The sequence below is a fragment of the Thermobia domestica genome, chromosome 2, assembly GCF_964235325.1.
Source record: "Thermobia domestica chromosome 2, izTheDome1.hap1.1, whole genome shotgun sequence".
NCBI lineage: Eukaryota > Metazoa > Arthropoda > Insecta > Zygentoma > Lepismatidae > Thermobia > Thermobia domestica.
This window is the reverse complement of record NC_137455.1, coordinates 140,920,523-140,925,922: the sequence shown is the minus strand read 5'-3', so window position 1 is coordinate 140,925,922 and position 5,400 is coordinate 140,920,523. Positions and strand designations below refer to the sequence as shown.

Below are 5,400 nucleotides of genomic sequence, written 5' to 3'. Positions count from 1 at the left end.
GCTTTGCTTCACCGCTAAAGGTGTCAAAACGATTGTTATATGTGAAGGGTCAGTTGATGTACGAAAATATCTTCAAATTCTGATACGTAAACTTTTTACAACAGTTAAAGATTACTTTTGTGAAGCAAATATGGACTATTTCGTTTTCCAGGACGATTATGCTTCATGTCACGGAGCGAAAATCGTTAATACGTGGTTCAAGAATATGAGTATTCAGAGACTCATGTGGCCTCCAAACTCACTTGACATGAATCCAATCGAAAATGTGAGTCAATATGCGCAGAAGATTGAATAGACAATTATCTCGAGTAGAATGGAAATCACGGAACAGGTATTCTGGGTGTGATTCCACGAAATCGACGCTGAATTTTGCAATAGCCTTGTTACCAACATGCCTGGATGATTCGCTACACTGCAGAAAGCCCCTGTTGGACATACAAAATACTAGTTTGCTGTATTGTATTTCCTGATGTTTGTACACAATATATCTTACCCTTAAGATTTTTTTTGTCTGCTCTTGTTGACCTTTCTTACTTTTATGTGTAACTCTTTCTACAAACGATCTGGTTCAAAACACACATAGCTACTTACACATGCATATAAATTAATTATTTTAATCTCAATAACCTAAATAGTGGCCCCGCGTAGCGTAGTCGCTAACGCTCTCGCCTTCGGTGCGAGCGGTCCCGGGTTCGATTCCCGGTGGGGGCACTCGGTCGAAAAATTGTAAAAAAAAAACTTTCTCCTGAATGAGGTTTTCCTGGGTTTTCCTTATTCACACCAGGCAAATGCCGGGGTGGTACCTAACTTATAGGTCCCAGGCCGCCTCCTTCCTTCCCCAATCCTTTCTTCCTTCCCTCTCCCCGGATAGTGTGATCCCCGAGGGACATCATCACTCAAACGTGACGGGCTAAATGGCCTTAGATCCGAAAGCCTAGAAATCTAAATCCCCCCTCAATAACCCAAATCTCTGGCGCAAGTATTAAGGATGAACTGCTCATTGAGAATATGCATTGTAATGTCATCAGGAATTCATGTAAAAAATAGTTTGGTTAATGTATTTTGTGAAAACCATATCCGAGCAAATGTCTTTACAGAGTGTAAGAAATCGTATGGCAAACTGTCGCCTAAGCGATCTTTGTTTCCTTTCAGTAGAAAGAAAACGTAATGAATATTGCTGTAGAGAATGTGGTAAAATTATTCGATGTTGGACATAACAATCAACGCAATGTACTCCATTAAAGAGCAGGTATGAAAGTTTATTGTAAGCTTGTTCGTACCATGTGATCAGCTCTACACAGGCCCTAGCCTGCCCGGTGAAAGTTAGGGGGGCCCGAGCCAAAAATATTATAGTTCATCTCCAAGCATTATAGTTCATTTGCAAACCTGTGAAAATTTTAGAGGGGGCCAGTAAAAATTTAGGGGGGGCGGCCCCCCTCGAACCTCCTAAATACGGGACTGGCCCTTCATAGTTTAAAATACATTGTTGTTTCTGTGGATCATGATGAAGTTTTGTTAATTGCTGTTTACATCTTTATCCAATTTATAATTGTTTAATTTTTTTTCAACTTGAGTTTCAATTTCAAAGATTTCTGTGTAAGGTATGATCAAACAATTATGCTGTCGAATTCCCCTTTTCTTTTAGTAACATAAATCTTTGCTGTTGCATATAGAGATCACGTCAAAAAATCTAATGTGCACAAATTAAGGATATACGAGACAAAATATAAATGATTTATATTTTTTGTCTCTTGCTTTTTTGTAATAAATGCTTCAAAGATAAAAAATGTTTGCAATAGTCTATTTTATTCTTGTTTTACTTTACTTACTTATTGTGTATTTTATGATTTTAACGAAAGGTAGAGTATTATCTGTTAGAAATAGTCTGTGTTGTTTGAACCTTTCGCATTCTTGGAGGGAGAGAAGGTAAAGCTGTCTTGAACTTCATCGACTACACAGTACATACTGTTATTATTGTTAAAAAAAAAAAAAAAAAAAAAAAACCTGGAAGTCGAGGTAATGTGTCTGCTACGCGGAATTCGGTAGGCCGAGCATATAGCCACGAACTCCCGCAGCCCATCCTAAATTCTGCATTTCTTCAGTCCCACCAGGCGAATGCCAGAATTGTACCTTCTATAAGGCCAAGACAGCTGTTTTCCACATCCTTGTCCCTCCCCTATCTCGGTCTGAGCCTTGGCTAACTAAAGAATTTAAAGATTAAAACTTAATTATTGTAAAAAAAAAAATGTCTACATTGCCCAGTTCTTATTTTCATTGTCTGCCCACCTAGCAACTAGGTCCGCCTTTTTCCGCCCACCCCATCAAACGTTTCTGACGCCGTCCCTGATTAGACATACCTTTATTTTTCCACATAAGCACCACGTATATTGAAATACTTGTCATACCAGTCTATAAGCTTCAAAAATCCTTTCAGGAAACATTCAGGACTCTGCATACGGAAGAAGCATCGAACGGCTTCTATGACTTCAGCATTGCTTCCAAAGTGCCTGCCGCCGAGAGTCTTCTTCAAAGCCGGAAACAGATGGAATTCACTGAGTGCGAGATCAGGACTGTATGGCGGATGGGCAAGGCACTCCCTACCCAAGAGTTTAATATGTTTTTGCGTTGCCGTCGTTGAGTGTGGTCTCGCATTGTCATCCAACAACAGAATACCATATGTAAGAGGCGAGGCAACTTGTTCCAAATCGCCTCCTTCAATTTCGACAATTTCGACAGTACTGTTTGGTTCCAACATCCAAAAAGTCCAGCAACAACACCCCTGGGGCGTCCCAAAACACTGTGAGTAGCACTTTCTCTGCAGAAGGCGTTATTTTGAACATCTTGTGGGAAGGTGATGATGGATGTTTCTACTCCATCGATGCGGCCTTCGATTCGGGTGTGAAGTGGTGGACCCACATTCCCCCTCCCCTCCGTCACAATCCGGAACAGAAAGTCATTACCATCACGATGGTGACGCACGAGATCTTCCAGGATGACGCCCATGCGTTGTTCCATGTAGTTTGAGGTCAGTTGTGAGGAACCCACCGTGCTGACACTTTCCGGTATCCAAGCATAGCGTGGATGATCTTGTGAGCTCGCGCATGTCTGATTTCAAGTTCCTCCGCTACTTCGTCGATGGTGATATCGGTTCGCTTTAACAGGGTCGGATTTAGGCATGGGCCACATGGGCCCGGGACCAGGGCGGCAATTTTTAAAAATTTATTTAACAAAAACTATAAAACTATTGAAAATACATATTTCCTCAACAACTCATAAAATAAGAGAAAGTCATTTTTTTTAATGGCCGTATTGTAGCAGATTAGTCGTAGCAAATATTGTCATAAGTTAGTTGGTTATTATGGTGGTTTGATCAGATGTCGATGGATCTGCTGAAAAGGGCAATAGTAGGCAGCTCGACACTCGTACTTTCACAAATTGGCGTGTATTTATTTATTTATTCAACAAATACCAGATACAGCCCGGAGGTCATTTTACACTGGATATGTAACAAGAAGGGAAAGAAATAGCGAAAATTTCAGTTAGGATGGTCAGCGGTGACGATTCAATTCACGACCTTCCGAATGCGAACCCAACGCTCTACCAACAGAGCTTTTTCGCTCGGTTTGAAGCAGTATGGTTTAACTTAACACAATTATCCTCAAACTTCATTTATGGCAGCCTTGTGGGGGAGACATTCTCAGTAATTTAATTCTGTGAGTGAAAAGATACAATCCCATAATACGAGTGTAGGTATAGTTATGAGTCTGTACACATCTCTCATTACATTTGTGGATGAACTGAAAGGTATGTTTAAGTTCAATAAGATAACTAGTGAGAAAAACTAAAGACTGTCGAGACTGCTTTTGAACTGATGGTAAATGCATAGGAACAGACCTAAAAAATTAAGATAAAGGAAGAAATTCTTTGATGAATCAGAATCATCTGAATCAAAAGAGGAAAAGGAGATAGAAAACATAGATCATCGTCTTCAAGAAACCTTTTTGTGGTCATTGACAAGATTCTTTCCGAATTAAACAAGAGAATCACGGTCTACAATGAATTTCTCAGCAGGTTTTCCTTCTCAACAAATCTATACAACTTGAGTGCTGAAGAAATCACCACAGCAGCAACTTCTCTTCAGGAATTGTATGCAGCGGACATCAAGGAATCTTAGTTTGTTGTTGAGTGCCTTCATTTAAAAGAACTTTTAGCTCAATAGTTCGGAAGTGCTGAAGAAAAGTCACTATCACATATCGAAAAATCTGTAGGACTTATATCTTAACATAAGTTTTTGTTTTAAAGTGCTTTTATGTACACCAGCAACTAATTGTGAGCCGGAAAGATCATTTTCCACACCGTCAAGAATCAAAAACTATTTGAGATCTACTCTTTCTCAGAAGAGACTGGTTCATCTAGCTGTTTTAGCCATCGAAAATGACTTGACTGTTAAACTTCATTTTGATGACGGTATTAATGATTTTGCCAATGTCAAAGCAAGACACAAACAGTTTTGATACACAAAAGTTTGGGAAACGTAATTTTGTAAATTTTTAGGTACAATAATATAACTCTTTATATCATTTAAGATTGTTTTATATTTTGCCGTCTTTTACACTATGTAATGTTGAATAGGTTAGGCTGAAGCCAGGTAAGTTTTAATGAATCTACTCCAAATGCTGGCCAGATATAGGAACTAAAATATATTACATAAAATGAGTAATAAGAAATAAGAACAGTAATAACTAGTAATAGTAATAATTAGTAATACCAATAATTATAATTTAGTCACAAACGTAAAAGTAATATTTTAAGAAGTGGATCCAGGAGAACAGAAGTTCTGGAGAGCGATGCGATTCATGTGGTTAGGGGCGGCAATTTCGCTAGGACCCATGGGGGCAAAACATGGAAATCCGGCCCTGCTTATTAACGGGATGATCTACCTTTTCTCGGCACAAAAATTTTTATATTGGACCTTATGGGGAGAACATGGCTACCGAATTTCCTCAGTTTCTAAGGAACTAGGTATCTCTAATGGGAAAGAAAAATTTTGCAGCATTCTACAGAAGTTTATTAACAGGTTGAAATACTTAAATTGTATATTTGTCTGCTAGTTTAGCAGAAATAAATTATTAAAAAATAAATAAATTAGTTTCTTTTTATACAAATTATAATATGTCTAACTTTGGAACCAATTATTGTAGAAAGATCAACTTTTTTTTGTTTTATTCCTTGAGAAGAAACGACTCTAATAGTTTTAATCTCAACCATATCTGATACGCCAATTAAAAAATAGTATTTTAATATAAGTATTAAAGTCCACCTGTCAAGAAGTTTGACGAGGGTAAGGCATCCGCGCCCACCCTTTTCTTTTGTTTTCGTCCCGAGAGATATGAAGGGACC

At 38.4% G+C, this 5,400-nt stretch overlaps 1 non-coding gene across 1 annotated transcript; it reads left to right on the top strand.

Annotated features, from left to right (window-relative positions):
- The first annotated feature begins 637 nt into the window (after positions 1 to 637).
- Positions 638 to 711, top strand: TRNAR-UCG (transfer RNA arginine (anticodon UCG)). The gene has a single exon. It is a non-coding gene; the product is annotated as a tRNA-Arg (tRNA).
- Positions 712 to 5,400: the final 4,689 nt, after the last annotated feature.